This window comes from Manis javanica, chromosome 4 (assembly GCF_040802235.1).
Source record: "Manis javanica isolate MJ-LG chromosome 4, MJ_LKY, whole genome shotgun sequence".
NCBI classification, from domain to species: domain Eukaryota; kingdom Metazoa; phylum Chordata; class Mammalia; order Pholidota; family Manidae; genus Manis; species Manis javanica.
The window spans coordinates 37,317,212-37,336,690 of NC_133159.1; the positions used below are offsets into that span (position 1 = coordinate 37,317,212).

Consider the following 19,479-nt stretch of genomic DNA (forward strand, 5'->3'; position numbering starts at 1 on the left):
GGCTTTTCAGTCTACGCAGGCAGAAGTATCTTTGGAATCGCGGTTGCACGGATCTCAGGACTGGAAAGGACGAAGTATTGGGGGAACAAAGCATTTAAATCGGTTCCCTCGATTCCTAAAATTCACCGCGGCCCTGAAAAGCATGTTTCAAGTGGTTTGTGTGGACACTGCCAAACTGTGTGTGTGTGGTGTGGTGGGGGGGCGGTGAGGGTACAGGAGTGGGGCTTATTGTCCAAGTTAATTCGCCACCAATTAGGGGGCCGTTGATTTGCGTACCCTTCCCCAGCAGGTGTCGGTGCTGGTAGGACTCCGTGACTTGGATGCAGCGTCCAATTCAGATGCAGATGTGCGGGGTCTGGCTGGACCACCTCCCCACCCCCATTCTGGTGCGAGTTTTCCCTTGGGCCGCCTCTTTTCCAGAGCCTGTGGGTTCGCGTCTCAACGGCGATTTCCACGCAAATGTCCTAATCTTTTGGGGCTAGTTCTCGCTTCCCCACGAGTCACCCCCGTCAGAGGGCAGCTGGTGAGGTTATCGCTTAAATTAGTCTCAGGCCCAAATGGCAGTAGTGTAGAGGGTCCTGAGGACCGTGTAGCTCCACTTTCTGCTTTGGGAATGAAGGTGCCAGGCCGAGATAGCACAGAGGATCAGTTGGGGAGCTGGGGAGTGGATCCAAGGATGTGGACTCCTGGTACAAGGTGCTGGATCCTGAGGCCAGAGACGCTGGTGGGCCGGCTCTGTGCCCAACTGCTGATGTCCAGCCAGCTACGCTTTGTGGAGCCCCAGGCAGGCTGGAAGATCAAGGACCTTTGCCAGTGTCTGTTGGCAAATCCCTGGGTCTTCCATTTGGCAATGCCAGGGCTGATGGACTGCGAGGCTGCTTCAGGGTTGAGGCGCCCCAGGCAGCACCTCTGGCCTTTGATCTGCACACCTCATCTCGCTTCCTCTGTCCCTCTTGAGCATCTGAAGACTGTGAGGCCAGCATCAGGGCTCAGGCTGTGTCCAAGAACAGTTTTCCTGTTTCAAGAGTTACCTGGTAAGGATCAAACACAGGCGAGCTAATTTGCCTCCAACTTTGGAGATAGATATCTTTCCTCTGTCGCCATGCTTTCTTCTGCAAATATTTATTGCTCCCCTACTGTGTGCTAGGCCTTGTACTGGAGACACAAGCAATGAACCTCTGCCTAGTGTCATAACAAGCACTCTAACTCCGGTAGTTGAGAACCGAAGGAAAGGCAAAAAACAAGTGCTTATCACCATGTTTGAGGTAAAAGAAATTTGGTGTTTTAAGGGTTAAGGGTAGTAGATTTCCACTCTATGTTGATGGCCCCAGGTATCCAGCCCATAAGTATTTATGTGCTTTTTGGGTGTTTGAGTTGACTGTGTATATATTTGTGTGTGAGAGGGGACTGGCTGTGTCAGTGTGTGTGGACTTGGGGGGTGAATATTTGTGAGTGTGTGTGCTAATACACAGACTCCATCAGTGTATGTCTGGAAGTATGGTCCCACTACATGGATGGCTGGGGCAGATGCTAGAGGGATGTGGGTACAGAGGATTAAGGTAGAAAAGTTAGGAATGGATCTCTGCGGGGGGGAGGAGGAGGCCTAAGGTCTGAGCCTCTTCCCTTATTCTAGCAAAGACTGGGATCTGTCCACCTTCTCCCTACTTCCTTTCCCACTGCAGGCAAAGCTAGGAACATACAGTAAAGGTGATGTCGGGTACAGTAACTTAACCAGCAGTGGGACAGGCTGGCCTCCTCCCAACTCCTGCTTCCTTCCTTTCCTGCTGGTGTCCAGCCCCTTTCGCCTTAGGGTCAGGATGGATCTAGGTTGTTCCATAGTAGCCAGTTGTCTGGCCTCTGATCTGCTCTTATGCAAGATTCTGTGAGCTTCCTCCCATCCAGTGTGCATGAGGGATGTGGTCGCAGTCCTAAGGGTTCTGAAGCCTTCCCTTCTATCCCCAGGAAACCTATCCTCCTTCAGTGAGGGGGTGGGTGCAGTTTGTAGAGCCAGTAACACTGGAGCCTGCAAACTTTCCAAGGCTAACATTGGATGGGGAAACAGGTCTGGAGGAGGGGTGAGGGTGGAGCTTGTCCAAAATTGCTCAGCAGGATGCCAGATGTAAAGTTGGAGAGTGCAGCCTCTATGCCCCAGCATCAATAGTTACAGCATTTGGCTAGATACCCTGAGGGAACTTAAAAACATCTCTCCTTGTACTCTAGGGAAATCTCAATCATTGGGCTTTAGATGAGTCTGAATCCTTCCATCACGCAGGATGGGAGCCAAGTTGAGATCAAGGTGGTGGGAGAGAAGGTAATTATCTTAATAAATCAGGGCACTAAATAGGTCTCCCTCAGGTGACCAAGGTGCTGGTAGTAGTCAGGAGGAGCGCCGTGAGCAAGAGCATCTTGTGCTCCACCTACTCAGAGTTCCTGTGCTGGGGAAGGTAGCCACCCCTTTGCCCAGCCCCAGGTAGATCAGGAGGCTGAGTACCAGCTTGGCTGTGAGAAAGGGGTGGGGGGAATGGTTAAAGTTTGTGAGTAAATTTCCTCTTTCTCTAAGGAGTAGCAGCATTCCATCCACCCTGCTTTCGAGTCTGTTGGCTTACGTGTCAGAGTTCAGGATGGAGCAGTGCTGGCTTGGCATAGGCTGTGCTGGGACTCTGCAGACACAGCCCAGGTGGTTGCCTCAAGGCTTCCCCCTCAGACCCTGGGATTTTTCTTCCACTGGCAGGGCCACAGAGGGGTGGCCAGGTCTCCGTGAATGCCTTGGTCCCTCTGTTCTGCATGAATCTGTCTCCTTTGTGGAGGATAGGGAATGTGGGTGAGTGTGAAGCTCTTAGTCCTGGCCACCGTGTCTCTACTGCTGCACAGGGATAGGGTGGCATCACAGTGCCAAAATGTGAGCTTCCACCCAACTCCCTTTTACTCTTGTCTCTGTTCACACTGACCACACCCCACCTTTCTGGAGGCCCTGGGGAGTGTTTAGCGGGAGGTGAGAGAGGCAGGGTACTTCAGAGAGAACTGGAAACTGCGGGCAGTGGTCAGTGGTGTGGGGAGAACAAGTCGAAGTGGGGAAGGAGCTGTGGCTCTGCTTCCTTCCCCAGTGTACCCAGTCCAAACTTGTATAAGTCTGCAGAGTGGGTATCTGCAGGCAGGGGGGTGTCCACAGACAGAGACCCAGGGGAATGGGGAGCAGCCGGAGGGGAAGGGCTGGGCTCTGTGCGGCTTTCCCTGGAGTTTCCCGAAGACTTGTCTCATCTCTGCCTGCATCTAGGATTGTCTGGACGTGCTAGCCCACCCAATTGCATTCTGTGAGCAGAAAGAACCCAAACATGCGTGCAAAGAATATTTGGAAGCAGAAGCAATTCCTGAGGGGAGAGGCCAGGGACCTGAGTCCGTGAGGCTCCCTGCTTACCCTTTGTGAGAAGAGAGGGTCTGCTGGCATGGATCCCGACAGTCCGCGGGGCTCAGCCGCCTGGGGGCGCAGCCGGCCCCAAAGTACCCGGAGCTTACCCAGCGCCTCCCGAGGTGACCCCGCCCCATCTCCCCGGGGTCTGAGCCTCCGTTGGAGGCTGGCTGCAAACCAGTGCGCTGTCTCTCCAAAGCGGGTCGATCTATCACCAAAAAGGACGACCCTGAGCTACACCTGGCGACCCAGCGCTAAGCGGGCCTGAACCTGTGCTAACCGGAATGACCCTAAACTGACCTGGGCAGATCGCGTGCTAACAGGATGAGCTTGGGCTAACCGGGTTCTGTGCTCTCTCTCTCCAGGTTTACCTGCATAGATGAGGTGTTGAGGCTGTCCAGGCCTGTGGTAGGTCCCCAGCTCTGGCACCGAAGCAGGGCGCCCCATCCCTACACTGGTCGCTGCTCCATTCTTCTCCCCTCTGGCCTTTTAGGCTAGTTCTAGGACTTTCGTTTGAAGAGAAAGCAGCTCTGCAGCTCTGGACAAGGAGTTTACACCACCAAGAACGTGGCTGAGGTGGGGAGAGAGGGTTCCTAAAGGGAGGCTGTGACATCTTTGGGGCCATGGCTATGAGTGCCTTCCTGTGTTTGTGTTCCCACCCCAGAAACAGCCGTTCCTGTACTGCCCCACCAACCCCCAATACACTGGCAGCTCTGTCTTGGGGCAACTCCAACCTCTTCCGGGGCCCAGTGACCCTCTCTGTGAGGTGAAGTGAGCTCGTCATCAGGCTGCCCCTCATCTGCTGGAGTTCCTGTGTCCCCTCATGACTCACAATTCATTTCAACAAGTCTTTTATTATCTGCTTTGTGCCTGGCTCTGCCTTGCACTGAGGACGTGGTGGTGGACAAAAATGATGTTGTTCCTGGCTTCAGGGTGTTGACAGTCTTGTGGAGGAGGGGAAGAAACACACAAATGCATATTTAATTTCAACTGTACCATGGGCTCTAAAGTCAGAACCCCTCAGGGCACCGAGAGAGAATAGCTGGGGGCTGTACTTTAGGAGGTGAATCACTCCTTGACTCTGGTAGGCTGGCGCCTGTTGGGAGAGCAGCCATCACGCAGCATTGCATACTGTCTGGCTCTGCCTGCAGCTCACAGAGCTCTGACCATCGGGATTACTTGTCACTGCAGCTGCAGGGAGCCAGGATCCCTCCTGGTGTGCCACTGTCCATCCTAGAGAGCTCCTTGAGGACAATGAGCAGGGATTCACTCTTCATTTTGACAGCCAGGGCATCTTCAGACCCCTTTCCTCTCCCCAGGTCCTTGGAATTGGAGGAGGCAGTCTACCCCTCAAGGGTAGGGTATGGAAGCCAGGCTGGCTTTGGGATATGTGATCTCTTCAGTTCTGAGATATCTTTACCCAGTATGGCATCTGGCACGAAAAATAGTTGTTTGTTAAAAGAATGATTCTAGGAGTCCATGAAGCTACCTTTGATGAGCACAAGAGCCAATGATTCTATGGTTTATGCATCTCATTGTTCCTTCTTCCCCTTTCTACTGGGTTCACTCCCAGCTCAGTTGTGACCTCCCACAGGAAGCCTTCTTTCCCCTCTGCTTCCTCTCCCCCAAGCATGGAGTTAGATCCTGTCCTTGGGGCTCCTGTAACCTTTGGTGCTTTTGAAGAACTTACTGTTTTATTTTCTGCTTACTGCTCCATCTCCCTGAACAGACCTGGAGCTCCTTGAGAGCAGTTAAATTCAATGTATCACTCTGACCCCATAATAGAGCATAAGACCTGGCACATGAGTGAATGAATCAACTAAATGTATGGAAGAGCTCCAACACTGTCACATTTGCCCTAAGATAAATGGTGTTAAAGTTACTCAGAAGTTTAGCTTGGTATGGTGGGTATGGGGGTGGGGGTTTGGGGCACAGCACAATCCAGGACTGGGGGCCCTTGAGCCCCAGTGTGGCCAGACTACCTGAAGGGAGAGAGGAAGGCATGCTCATCCCCATGCCAAAAGGAGCTTGGGCTAGCAGCCACCCTCCAAAGGAGGCGGCCGGAGAGCCACCACCCACCATTCCCACTCTCCCATGGGACAGTGGCTGTCCATGGGGCAGTCCTGGGCCCCTAGAGCTGCCCAAGGGGAGAGGCTCCAAGTGCATGTTGGGGGCGGGATGAGGTGGGAAAGGATGAGGGTATGGGACAAAGAGGCTGATAGAGCTGGGACCTACAGGAGGTATAGTTCAGGGGGGTTGGAGAGCGCATCCTGTTTTTAACTCCTTCATGACTTCTAGTCTCATCTAGCTATCCAAACTACAGAAACCTAGAGGACAAAATACATTGGTTGGAAATCCAGATTGGGTAGAAATAATCTCAGATAAGGGCTCTTGAAGCCCTAATATGGCAAAGCACTATCCCTGGTCCCCCTCATCCATTTTCCTTAAACATGTATATCCTGTGTGGACCTGGACCAGGCTGTGAGGGAATAGAGATGAATTAAGCAGGCAGTTCCCTGACCACCACCTGCCTCCCATGCAGCAAACATTTACTGACCCTGCTATGGCTGGGCATCCCTGGACTAGGCTCACTGTAGGCAGGGGATAAGAGGGGACTTTATCCAATCTTACTCCTGGGGAAGCCCAGTCTGATGTTGCTGTCTCTTGGTGCTTCAGGTCAGGGGCAATATGTTCTGTGATAGGGGTCGGGGTAGAGGGGGCTTCCTGGGGGAAGTGGCATTTGAGCTGGGCCTTGAAGGTTTGGAAGAATTGGGTGTAAGGGGATTGCATCTGGAGCATTCCGTCCTTTATGAGCGAGGACATTTAGGAGACTAAGAATGAGTCCAAAGTGAACTTAAACTGAGAGGTCTACCCTGTACTCTTCCTGTAGTCACAAGGACTCCCCTGTGTATTATAAATGGTCCTTAAAGTCTTACTGGTTAAAGATTATTTTTCATCCAACTCGTAATCCAAATGTTGGATCAGTGGTGGTAGGAGAGAGTGGGGGTACTCTGTTCCCCACAGTCATTCAGACACCCAGGGCTTTCCATCTAGGGGCTCCATCATTCTCCAGTTTTTGTGCCAGGGACTGCTTTCAGCAGATTAGTGAAGCCTATGGACTTATGAATAAAAATTTTTCACAAAATCCACTTCACAGGACTATAAAGGGAGCTAATTATGTTGAAATTCAAGTATCAAAACATTAAAAAATTTTGTGATATAGTAGTAGATCTGATAAAACAATAGAATAAAAAATTGATATTATAATATCAAGTTAAATAAAAATACAGCAACGGGATTAACAGTGCAATTTCAAAACATTCTTAGCATAAGTGACCTTTTGATATTTCTGCAACAACCTAATATAGAAAAATACCTGTGATTTCTAATGGATGGCAAAACTAAAGGTGTGGGGGAATACTACCATGGTCTGTTGCCTTTCTTCAAAATTAAATAAAATGCTGAATTTTAGTTTAGTGGTTTGTTAAATTAAAGAATATTTTCCCCATACAAATATATGGAGCTCCCACACAACAAATTTGCTCATTGACCCCTGGGGGGTTGTGGATCCCAGTTCTAGGGCCCTTGCATCTCCATTAGATCTTCTAAACTTAAAAAAGGAGAATAGAGAATGGAGGATTCTGGGGGAGCTTTGCAGGTGGGCCAGGTCTGCAGGTGGCGATATCACTTCTGACCACTTTCCTTGGCTAGAACCCAGTCCCTAACTGCAAAGGAGCCTGGGAAATACTGTCTCACTGTGTGTGCAGGGTCAAAAGGCATAAGGAGAGGAATAAACTAACATTTGCCAGACTTCTGTGCCTGGATAGAGTCATGTGCAACCAAATGTAGTAGCTGCTTACTAAATAAATGTTGAGTTGAGTGTCTAAATGAGTGACCTTCTTTCCCTGGGGGTCTCCTGCCTGCTGTTGCCTCTGTCTCTATTCCTTTGTCCATCCAGTTGCCCTTCAGCTGGTTTGTCAGTGAATTTTCCCTCTCAGCCAACTCAAATCCTTTGGGGGATAAGATGGGACCAGTAAGTGTATGTAAGTATTAATGCTAAAATCTCAGTGTTGGCGGGTGGCTGCTCACTGTCACCTTTGTGCTGTGTCTCATGACTTTTCCCCTCCGTCAATGAGGAGGCTTACAGACCTACCTAGAAAGCATTTCCACACCCAGGGTCTTATTTGGTCCTCACAGGGTCTTGAGATGGGCATTTGTAGCCACTCTTTTCTGGCTGAGACTTGGGCAGGCCCATGGCTGCTGCAGGGTTGCACTGTAAATCGCAGCATTAGGACTTAACTCTGATCTTCTGACTCTGTGGGTCCATGCGGTCTTTCACCCCCACTCTACGGTTCTTCTTTTCTTCTCTCTCACCAGCTTCCTGCTCCCCCTGGGCCTCCTGTCAGTCTTGCAGGGTCAGCTGAGGGAGATATGGCACCTCTGCGCCTGCTCTGCGCATCCTAAGCCCCAGGGAGGTTTCCCTGAAGACTCGCAGCAGCTTAGATTCGCATAGGGCAGGACCCACTTTTCATCAGTGGCTTGCTGAGGCCGCAGGAGGCCCTAGTCCTGTGTGCCTGCATCTTCTCCTGCCAAGAGTTCCTGTTGCTGCCTCTTGGGGCCACCCTGGGTCTCCTTTGGGCCTCAGGCTTCTCATTCATCCTTCTTAGACATTGTTTCTCCCTTCCCATTCATCCCCATTTCTCCTTCCCCTTTATCTTTCTGGCCCATCTCTGTGCCCAGTCTGAGCTGCCTGGCCCAATGGGCCCAGACCTCCATAAGAGGGCAGCTCTGCTGGGCTCCTCAGCTCAGGCTCACGCTGTTGCCTCTACCCCATGGAGCCTGCTAGGTGCCCCTTCCTCAGCACCTCCAGGAAGGGGCTGAGGCTAATCCCTCTCCTCACAGACCTGGTGACCCCAGAGGGCCCCGGGGGCTGGACACCTGTGTCCTCAGACCCTCAGTGGTCAGCTTCCACTGTGCCCAGCCACCTCCTTGATGCGGATGAGCACATGTTCTGATTCTGCTCTCTTCTGGGTCGATGGGCCCGAGTTTACTCTCCTGCCCTCATGGCCCTCACCCCCTCTCATTCCCCTCCCTTATCCCCTGCTCTCCTGCCTCTTTCAGAACCACTAACCCCCCACCCCCCACTGCTACATTAACAGAGGGGTGGCTGGGGATCTGGTTTCCAATGTGTTTGCTCTTGGATAGTTATGCAGAGGGCAGCCTTACTCTGCAAAGACTCCCTGGGGAAGGCCAGCAGCAGAGCCAAAGTGTTAGGTCTGCTCTGTACAAACAGACACACAGAGGCAGACGTGCCAGTGTGAGCATATGTGCACCCCTCACCCCCCCATGACACTCTGCAACACACACAGGCCCAGCACACAGATGTGGAGTCAGGGGTTTAGGTATACACACCAGGATGAACATTTTCAAACACAAGTCAAAGGAGAGAGAATAGCACAATGAACTCCCTACACGCCCACTGCTGAAATTAAACAATGATCAGATTAAACAATATCATCTAAGTGATAGCTGCATTGAGCACAAGTAAGTGAAAAATAAATATTTTTCTGATTTCACTAATGCAGAGTTGAGTGTGTGGCTAATTTTCCCATAAATAATTATGTGGGAAGAGCATATTAAATGGAACTATGTATGGGATGGACGTTACTGGCAGCCAGTCATGTGTGCATTCTGCTTTACACAGAATATGCTCAGCCATTCTCTTTGTACTGCCTTGTGTATTGGTGACAAGAGGTGTGTGGACTGGGTGGATGGGGAGTCTGTGACGACATATCATGTGTTGGTGGGTGTGTCCTGAACAGTGACCTCTGATCGTTTTGTGATGGTAATTGTGTGTGTGAGGAGTCTGTGTGTGATGGTGCATTTGGCATGTGTACACATGTGTGCACACTTGGGGCCAGCAGGAGAGGTGTGCAAGCATCAGGAATAGCCGAGAGGCAGCAAGCCTGGCTCTTGGGAGAGACACTCATGTATGAAGAGCTCAGTGCTGGAAAGCGGCTGGTTAACAGCTTGAGCATCAAATTATAGCCCATGTGGACAGAGGTGTCAGCGGTCTCTGGTTGCTGTAAATACTTCAGTGCAATTGACAACAGCTTGTGGAGGGCTAAGTGAACTGGGGAGGGGGCAGAGGGAGCAGCAGTGTGTCCTGCAGGGACCCTGTGCCCTACAGTCCTGGCTGCTGGATTGAGTGCTTTTGGGGAGGGGTTTGGGGCAAGGAGCAGTGGGTCTGTCATGTGGGTGGGCTTCAGAGCTAGACTGGTTCATAATCCATCATCTACAGCTGGGTAACCTTGGACAAATGACTTACCTGCTCTGTGCCTCAATTTCTCTGTATGAAAAAGACCCCTGGCCAACAGAGATCATAAATACCTTGTGAGATCTTTGTGAGGATTTATTTATAGGAACTGCTTTCATCTTAAACCCCTGTTATGGTTATACAGACATTAGCTTTTATTGCCTTATGCAGGGTAATGCATGGGAATTAACACAGTGCCTCTCATGTAAGAAGCTCCCATAAATGTTAGCTTATGTTGTTAGCCTATTGCTATTGTCTTCAGAAGCCTGGACCTGTAGCTGGAGATACCACAGCCCTTCCAAATACGCATGGAAAAAAGGCTTTCAAGAGGGCAGCCAGTGGGTCTTTGTGGGTTTTCAGAGAAGATGTTTTTAGTCTTCAGTCTTTCAGAGAATCCTGCTGCACAGGATCTGAGAGAGTCTGCCCAGGGAGCTTTCTCTGTAGAACCGCCTGCCTTCTTTAGTGCCTTGGCTGCTGTGTTCTTGAAAAGTCATGTGTAAATGGGTTTCTGCAAACTCAATCCCCTTTAAAATGCACTAGCAGGGCTGAGGGCTTAAAGGGACCCTGTGGTGAATTCTTTTGTAAAGCATAGAATTTCCTGAATGTATCTATTTTGTAAATGTACAGATGTTTATAAAGTAGTGATAATCAGGAGCTCTTGAGTGCCTACTATGTGCCAAGTATTCAACATTTATTACTTAATTACAGTCTCACAACAAGCCTCTGGGAAACAACATCCTAATTTTCCAGAAGAAATAGATGTGCAGAGAGTACTACACACCTACCCGGGTTCACACAGCTAGAGCGGGCAGAGCTGGGGTGGGAAATTGGTCCAGCTCCTGTGAAAGCTCCTGCTTTTTCTGCCGAGGTCTCCCCTGCTTTGCTCCCCTTCCCTCCTATACTCCTCCCCTCCTTTTTTCTGCAATCACACAAGAATCTTTATTTTGCATATGCTGCAAAGAAGGTAGCATAGTGTAATCAACAGCCACCTAACCACAGAGACTTCAACAATGTTTAAGAAGTATGATAGTAGCTGTAACAGTCCTCTGAATTTTTGAGAGTACTTGTTAAACAACTTTTTCTTATGAACATTTTCAAACATATGCAGATGCAGAAGTAGAGAGACCAGTACAATGAGTCCCTCTATACCAACCCCTGAGATGCAACAATTAATCAAGATTTGGCTCCATCTATTCTCTACTTGTAGGAGGATCCTGTTCTAATTTTGGAAGAGATTGGTGCAGCACCTGAACTGGTATTCTGACCACCCATGGAAGATATATTATTATATATTGTAAGCAAGGGTCTTTTCCTGCATTTCTGTGGAAAGTTATCAGAAGATCCTTCTAGGTCTTGCAATTGCATTATTTTACTGTTGGCTTCCTCCTGCACCATGTTAAGTGTTTCTCCACTGGAGGAAGGAGATTGCTAGTGAGATGTAAGGGACCAAGCTCCCAGCAGCCCTTTGCTCATGGCTCAAGTCATTTGATGGTCCCCAGACTATTTGCTTTCTTCTGTGAGGACACGATGAAACTCTCTTTTCCTCCTTTTTAAGTCAATAATCATGATAATAATTAACAATAATAACTGTAACCTATAGCTTCCCTTCTCCAGAAGGACCGCTTTCTTACTGCTCTTGCAAATGTCCTGCTTCTCCTCCAATTATTAGCTTTTGTATGTTGAATTCACCCACCAATTCAATTCAGTGGTGCTGGTGTGTTGGCCAGGTGCTTGACTGGCAGTAGCAGGAGGACGTTCTTCCATTTTAGAGGTGCGTTCTGCTCCACGACACAGGGACCTTTGGTTGCAGGCCTGTTGGATGAGTCTTGAGCTCCCTCTGCATGTAGATGTAGGTGTACAGTGTTCCAGGCATATCGACTGAGGGAGGTGAGTCCTCAGACCATGAGACCTGCTCTTCTGATGTGGGATCAAGTGCTCTGCCACCTGGGACAGTGGCTTCTAAAGCAATTGGCTGGATAGAGCTGATGGCTGCCTGGGCACATGCCCCTGCAGCTGCCTGGTGGTGATCTCCTGGAATCAGCAGAGGAGAGTGCGGCGGGCTGGCAGTAACGCTATAGCACCACTTTATGCAGCTGCGCAGCCTTGCCTACTTCCCAGCTGCTCATGTACGCATCTGTCCTGTTTACAACAGGGCCACGTAGTAACCTCTCCTGAGGACCTAATATCTCAGGAAAGTTCAATAGTTTCTCTAAGCATTTTGAGACATAATTGCATCTTGGAGTGGGTTTTCATTACATTTTTAAGTTACTGTTCCCTCCTCAGTGCTTGTCATAATTAAAAAATTTGATTCAGCTTCTTACTCCTTTTAAATTTACAATGAATATGCCTTATTTACAATTTACTATGCCTTACCCTGATCTGGCGTTTTCCTCACTGAGTTTACTTTGTCCTATCAAATTATCTTTGAATAACAGTCATTGATGAAACATTTCCACTGCTCCAATTCCTGAACAATTTTGGGGGCAGTAAACGGTAAGGTGACTTTTGCTGGCCAAAGCTGTGCCTGTTCACTGCACTGTGTTTTGTATGTCTTGATAGTAATCTTGAGCAAAATAATACTTAATGATAATAATTTAAGCAAAAGAAAAAATTAAAAATGATCTGACTTTAACCATAAGAATAACACTGCTCTGGACAGATTTCTAGATCTGTGCAGTTAGCACTGAGACACTTAAGGCTTGACAAGCTGCACACTGCAACATCAGAAGGCTTCATGGATGTGCTTCTGAATCCTGCCATGACATGGCACATATAGGACATCATGGTCTGTTTGGCACGCTGGAGAAAGTGGAAGGGGACTGAGGCCCAAGGGCTGTGGGGATCAGGGATTACACACACAGTGCAAGTTCAGAGCAAGGAGGAGCTGCATCTGGACAGGGGGATTCTGGACACTTCCCTAGAGGAGGTGGGCATTGGATGAAGGCCTTAAAGAGCTAACAGAATCTTTGTAAGTGGAGCTGGTGGTGGCAGGGAGAGAATGCACTAGAAGGCTCCTGCTAATGGTAGTGGCGTCAGTTGGAGGGGATATGAGCAGAGGTAGGCCAGGGAAACCTTTTCACTGTTTACAATCATGGAGTTGCTTTTCAGTGACTATTCTGAGAGCAGGGACCCTACCTGCCTTATTCAGCTCTGTCTACTTAGCACTGCAGCACATAGGTAGGTCTGAGCCAGGTGCCTGTGTCCAGCATGGCCTGGAAGGGCGGTAGACTTGGATATTGGGAGAGGAGAAGGGAGGATGTTCCTGGAGGGGAAGCAGTGTGGGCAAAGGCACAGAGGTAGGAAAGCATGAAACATGTGTTGAGATCAATGAGGAGCCTGGTTTGTTTGGAAAAAAAGGTTTGTGCCAGGGAGTTGTGGACGATGAGGTTGGATGGTGGGCAGGAATGTTACATTTTCCAGGTTGGGTCTCAGGCCACAGCAGTAGTCCTTGCAGAAGGGCAGGGGAAAGGGCTGGGCAGCAGAGGGGTTTGCTCTGTGACCCATGGAGGGATGGGGGTGGGTGGACAGGAGGCTGTGGCCATCTCCTGGAGTTGCTCCAGGAGTCTCCCCTCGTGTCTTCCAGAGTTATGCAACTGGGAGTGGAGGGAAGGGCCAAGAATGTCATTTTTGTCTATGGGCAGACACACAGACACACACACATCAATTTGAAGGATTTTTTTTCCATTTGTCAAGAGCCAGAAAAAGGCTGAAGGTATAAAGTTCAGAACTGGCAGGGCCAGAGGGCTGCTGGGAGAAGGGCTGAAGATCTTTAAGTTTTATAAGCTGTGGCAACACTTGGGAGCTGGGATAAAAAAATTTCCATGAAGTCTCCAGAGTGGCCTGTGGAGGGCTTGGTGGAGTTTCTGGAGAGGGGTGTGTGCTCCCTCTGCAGCCTTGGCTGTGCTGGGGGTGGGCATCTGTGCCCACCAAACACCTCTTCAGGTTGGAAGATGAGGCCCTATGTTCTGGGGCTGGGGGTAGCGGGTCCCATCACAACCATGCTGCCTGGATTCAAATCCTGACCCCACAGCCTGCCAGCTCTGTGACCCTGAGCACGTGATTCAACCTCTCCGGGCCTCCCTTTCTTTGTCTGTAAAACAGGAGTAACAACATCCACCTCCCAGGGGTAGGCCAAGTACATGAGTTAATACTTAGAATAATGCATGTGGTAAGTGCTCAAGAAATGTTAGTTACTATTATTGTCATTATTGAGAAAACGGAGGTCAGAGAAGAGAGGAACAAGATGTTTCAACCGAGCAGGTCAAGTTGGGATTAGAGGCTGCCTTCAGGCATGAAGAAAATGTTAAATTACTTTTTGTTTATTCTGATCAAGAAGTCAGAGAAGGAGTATCATGTCTGTAGAGAACAATTTCTAAGAGTGGTTGAACTTTTTTTAAAAAGGTGATACTTAAGCGTGTAGCTATCCAAAAGCTCAGATATTTGGAATGATGCATTAATCAAAAGTTCTAGAGAGCTGAATTGCACTGTGCATATATTTAGATATGTGGCAGTTGGACACTCATGATCATTAAAAATTGAATGTAAGTACTGTCAACATTGGGAAGACGTCACACAACAGTGTGTTTATTCAGTAATGTAAAGAGCACTGAACGTGGAGGCAGAAGATTTGGGGGCTGCTCGGCCAGTAACTGGCTACATGTGCCCGGGCAAGTTACTGAGTCCGCCTGAGTCTGGATAAGCTGAAGATAAGAATCCACAGTTAATGATGATGGTGGTCACAATAATAATACCTGCGAAAGAGAATCCTCATGAGCACCAGCAAAACAGGAAATGCCCCTATATAATTTTAAAATGTCAAACTCTTTTCAATTCTTAAGTCAATTTATTTTTTTCAAACTTCAGTTTTCTCACCTTGTTAAGTAATTCTTATTCACTGCAAAAACATTAAAAACTACCATGAACAAAGAGAAGAAGATGAAAAATCTTTTTGTAGTTAGGTCTTCTTGATTTCTGCTAGAATATTAAAAACTTGCTTACCTTTAACAGATGTACAGTAGGGACAATTTGCATTTCATTTCATTCTCATAAGAGCAGGGCTGGGAAAGGCATGGCTAGGATTATTAAATTTGTTTTACAGGCAAAGAAACTGAGGCCCAGAGAGGTTTCTGACTTGAGTAAGGTTGCACAGCTAACCTTCTGGATGGAGGAGACAGGAGTCCTTTTCAAGGGTAACAAGAGCTGGGGAGTGTGGGTGGCTGGGGTGTGTTGAATGGGCAGCCTGGAGAAGAGGGAGAGGGGAAGGCGGCTGAGCTGGACCAAGATGCTCAGAAAGGCTTGCGAGCTCCTGCAGCAGCCATGATGTGGGTGGGGCTGCCTCCTTCCAGCCGTGGGTTTGCTTTTCCAGGGTGAGGTTCCTGGTGACCCCTTACTGGTTCATCCTCACCCTTAGGAAGCTCCAAGGATGAGAAGATTTTTAGGTAGATGGAGTGGACGGCAAGGAGGAGACGGGGCAGGTCCATTAGGTGGCAAGAACTGCACGAACAAAAGCACAGACAGGATGATTTTGGGATGAACTGGTCCCTAGTGGAAGGGATAATTTCCTAGGTCCATGGCCGCTCAGCCTCCTCTACCTCTCCCATCCACCACACTACTCTTCCTCTGATGTCCTTGTCTCAGTAAAAGGCACCATCCTTCACCTAAGCTTAGGTGTCACCTCCTCCAGGAAGCCTCCCCAGTTCATTCTGCCAAACTCTGGTCATGTCAGACATACCTGGGTTGGGACCTGTGTTGCCTTGGTCCAGGGCTGCCTCTTGTCTGTTAATGTACCCTCATTGCTCACTGCACTGCTTCCTCCTCCCACCCATGTCCTGTCATAAAGGGTGCCTGTGAGTTGGACCTTTCCTGGCACTGGACTGGTTGTGGATGGGAGCCACACTGACAGCCACCATCTCCCAGGTTCTCCAGAACAAGACCTGTGTCACATATTCCATTCTGTTGTTACTCTGTTCCCTAGAGCTAGAATTAGCTGGGTGTGCAGAATTTCAGTTCAGAAAACCCTGTTGCTGTGGCCATACAACCTCCAGCTGAAATAGTTACAGGGGGTCAAACCTGAGCTTCACATCTTTGAAAATTTTCAGTGAAGCAAACAAACAAAATGTGGGCATTCTTTGCAAATTGAAGAGTTATTTTCAAAGGTAAACTTTCACCACTATCATGACTATTATTAATAGGGTCTGTGTATTCTCTCATGGTGAGAAATTATCTTCTCTATCCATTTTCACTTTCCCTAGATCTCCGTCCAGACCAGCAGCTTCCTCTCCTTCACCAGCCTGGGCCGTCATTTCATCCGCATCCAGCTGCACAGTCAGCTTCCCTTCGCTCTCCTCCTTCCTTCTCTCCCTTCCTTCATCATGTATGTGACCCATTTACCAGCAAACACCCATTCACCTATTTAATTGACCCAATATTTATGAAGATGATTTGTTAAGATACTAGATCTGATTTTTCATCCATCTGTTTGTCCATCCATTCAGCCATCCTTCACCATTTCCTTTCCATATTACTTCACCTCAGCTACCCCATTTCTCTGAGTGGCCTCCCCAATCTCTCACCCTTCCAATTTGGAAATGTCCCTTTGAAACTGTAGGTGCCTTCTACAAAGCATCTGTGACTACCTTATCTAACTCAGAGGGATGTTTCTGGACTCTGCAGTTGTCCTTGCACGAGGGACCTGCTTGGCAGGTTTACTTTCCCGAGTCTTTGCAGCCTTATTGTCTGTTTCTGGAATTCTCCTTCTCTGCCTGGCTTTTTTATATTTTATCCACACCTCCATGCCTCATCTCAGGTCATTTCCTCTGCCTGGAATGCTCTTCCCCATATCTACTCCCATCGGCAACCTTCTTTTCTATTCACCCTACAGGACACTTAGTTCAAATGTCACTCTTTTGAGACACTGTCTCTTCCACATTGTCCATATCACCTTTCCCAGCTGAATGAATAGCCCCCTCCTCTGTGCTCCCACAATGATCTGTACATCTCTCTAGCATAGTGCTTACCACTCTGAATTTTAATTAATTGCTTGCTTGTCTGTCTCACTGGCTGGAGAGAGCATGTTAACCCATCGCTGCATTCCTGGTACCTGGCACAGAGCTGGCCTAGTAGGAGCAATGGTCTGTCTGTCTGCCTGTTTATCTATCATCATCATCATGATCAACATCATCTACCCATCATTTACCATCTCTCTATATATCTATTATCTATCAATTATTTATCATCTATTACCCACCGATCAATAGAAAACATCAATTTTCCATTTATTAATCACTTATCTATCTTTCTTTCTATCTAATCACCTATCTCATCTGTCTATCCATCTGATTTGTGGAATGAATAGTAACTAAGTCCTGCTGTTCCCCACAACTAAGTGGTCTCTGTTCCTCACCACTGTGGTCTGCACTTACCTATCCACATCCCACTTTTCCTTGAAAGCTTTGCTCAATGACTTGCTTCATGAAATCTTCCTGGATTTTGCTGCCCTCATCAGAATTTTCACTCCCTGTTCTAATTGTCCCAGTACTTTGTTGAAGGGGAGATGGGGAGGGAGGTGGGAAGAGGAAGCATGTGGGGAATGGCAGGCACCTCTCCTCCCTTTCTGCCTCTCTGTGGCCTCTGTCACAGCATGTGTCCTTACACAGGACCCTGGCCAGCTTGGCAAGCTTGGTCCTTGGGAAGCCACCCCTATAACCCATGTCCCTGTGACCTAGGCGGGCTCAGAGAGGAGCCTTCGAGGTGCTGAGACAAGGCTGGCACTTCCCAGGGCAGGAGGGACACATTTACCTATAGAACTGCCAGAGAGGAAAGGGCCCAGGCTTGGGGACTTATGTAAATCAGAAGCAAATCAAATGCAAATATTATGCAAATATACATGTGGTTCTCCTGATTGTTTCTTTCAGGGGAAGAGGCCCTTGGCAAGCCTCTTGCCTGGGTCACTGAGAACAGGATGAGCAGGGACTCCCCCCCACCCATTCTCCCGCCTTGTTCCTCCCACAAGACCCATCATCTCTATCTGTGACTGCAGCTACAGCCCCTGCTTCTGTAGTGAGTGTGTGGGGATAGGGCTCCTAGCATCTTCTTTTTAAGGGTGGGCTGGCTTGTGTCTCCCCTGTCACATGTGTGGGGGGGTGGTTTCCCTGAGGGAAAGTGGGGATAGAAATGCTGGCGTTAGCTTTTCTCAACCCTAGCTAAATCTTGTAAGGATATACATGGGAAAAGATCCTGTCTCAGCAAGGACCAGTTTCAGGCCAGGGAAGGATCTAGAACTTTTTAGTGGGCCCAGACAGGTGCTTGTGGGACAGCCGGAGGCTGGCGTCGGAGGCCTCATCTGGGCCTCTGTAGACTAAAGATGGAGTGTCAGAAGGGGGCAGGACATGGTGCAGCTGACACATGAGGGTGTCTGAGGCAACAGGCCTTGGGAAGGGGGTGATTCCTATCTGTCTTGAACCACCATCTCACAGGCTTCTGGTTAGGGGAGCAGCAGTCTTCCCTGAGGAGTCCTGCCTCTTGGTGGCCCACTGTCCCCACAGCCATACTCTCACAGAGGAAGGAAACCCAGGGAAGGAGGTGGAATGAGACTTGAACTTCTTGGTTTAGAGTACAGCAGAATCCTGTTTTGTTTACTCCACACACACAAAAAAAGTTTTTCCTGAGGGGAGAAAAGCTCAAGTTATTTCCACGAAAAGGTCCACCTCTTCCCCTGAGCCAGAGAACAGACTCCTTGGCAGAGCCTGGCTTCTGGTCTGAGTGTAAATGAGTCAGTCCCCACTGGCTCTCTCCATAATCCAGGGCATGTCTTTAATTAAGGGGACAATTGCTTGGCTCAAGGGCTGGGGGCTTCTAGCCAACAGGTCCAGCCCCTGGCAGATCCATGAGGTCCTGTGAATCTTCTCTCAGCCTGTCTCTGAGTCAGGCTTCTTTCCTGTTCTTACCAGAAGGGTCCAGATGTGGGCAAACTGGAATGAGAGATGGGAGAGGAACCACCTGCTTGATCATGTCTGGTCACTAGTAAGTGTTTCTCCAAGAATCTGGGGCTGAAAAGAGCAGAGCCATGCTGGACCAGAGCCCTTGACATATGTTTCATTCATTTCTAGGAGAGTGCAGAGGCCAACCCCTCATTTTATAGGGACCCAGGGAGGGAAGGTTCTTCCAAAGGTCACATAGGAAGCTGGCAACAGAACTCAGATCCTAGAATTCTGATCTTGTTTTAGTTTAGTTCATTGGCTTCTTTGTTCGTTAGGCATTGATCAGAGGAACAAATGGATAAATGAGTGAAGGACACGGCCTTCTGAGCTCACCAAGCTATTAGCCCACTCAGCAGGCTCAGTAGGCGATTTCCCTGTCAGTTATGGTTACACCTGCAGAATAGTTTCTTTTGTCCTTTTTAAAAACTGGGCTGCTTGTGTAGACAGAGCTTCTGTCTGCTGTTGTTCAGGGCTGCCACTTAGTCATGTCCCTGGAAACGGGGTCCTAGGAAAGCTTTGTCATCTACAAAGGCTGCTAGTGTTGAAGCTGCTCTGTCAGGGTTTCCAGGTGACCGGGGTCTGGGAGGAGCCTGGGTCCTGGGATGTTGAGGATGCGAGTGGATGGCTGTGGGGTCTGGGTGCTGGATGGATGGAGTACTGGGCATTTCCTGGGCCTGCTGGGTTCCTGGATTGTTCCTGGAAAAGAGGTGCAGGACCTAGATACTCAGGATCTGTGGGGAAAGTAGGAGGCTGAGAGGTCCGAGGCACTTTTCTCTCCT

General features: G+C 49.0%; 2 long non-coding RNA genes across 2 annotated transcripts; one reads left to right on the plus strand and one right to left on the minus strand.

The window, feature by feature from the left end:
• The first annotated feature begins 898 nt into the window (after window positions 1-898).
• On the plus strand, window positions 899-6,151 carry LOC140848887 (uncharacterized). Its single transcript, XR_012130153.1, has 3 exons — window positions 899-1,034; window positions 1,148-3,982; window positions 4,071-6,151. It is a non-coding gene; the product is annotated as an uncharacterized lncRNA (long non-coding RNA).
• Window positions 6,152-14,339: 8,188 nt separating this feature from the next.
• Window positions 14,340-15,519, minus strand: LOC140848681 (uncharacterized). The gene is made up of 3 exons (XR_012129781.1): window positions 15,454-15,519; window positions 14,721-15,215; window positions 14,340-14,473 (listed from the first exon to the last, which is right to left on the minus strand). It is a non-coding gene; the product is annotated as an uncharacterized lncRNA (long non-coding RNA).
• Between the last annotated feature and the right edge of the window lie 3,960 nt (window positions 15,520-19,479).